Source organism: Eimeria tenella, genomic scaffold (assembly GCF_000499545.2).
Source record: "Eimeria tenella Houghton genomic scaffold, Eth_scaff3315, whole genome shotgun sequence".
Classification (NCBI taxonomy): domain Eukaryota; phylum Apicomplexa; class Conoidasida; order Eucoccidiorida; family Eimeriidae; genus Eimeria; species Eimeria tenella.
Genome location: NW_013543132.1, coordinates 1,684 through 1,916, shown reverse-complemented (window position 1 = coordinate 1,916; position 233 = coordinate 1,684).

The window sequence follows — 233 nt, the reverse complement described above, 5'->3', positions numbered from 1 at the left end:
GCTGCCACAGCAAGCCAGCAGCAGCAGCAGCTCTCACAACTGCTGCGTTCCACAGCAGCAACGACAGAAATAGTTGCTGCAGCAGCAGCAGAAAAAGCAGCAGCAGGCTGCGCCGCCTTCAGAGGCCTAGGGTCTACGTACACTGCAGCAGCAGCAGCAGCGGCAGCAGGGGAATGGCAGCATATGCCATCTAAAGACCGCAGCAGCAGCAACAGCAACAGCAGCAGCAGCGC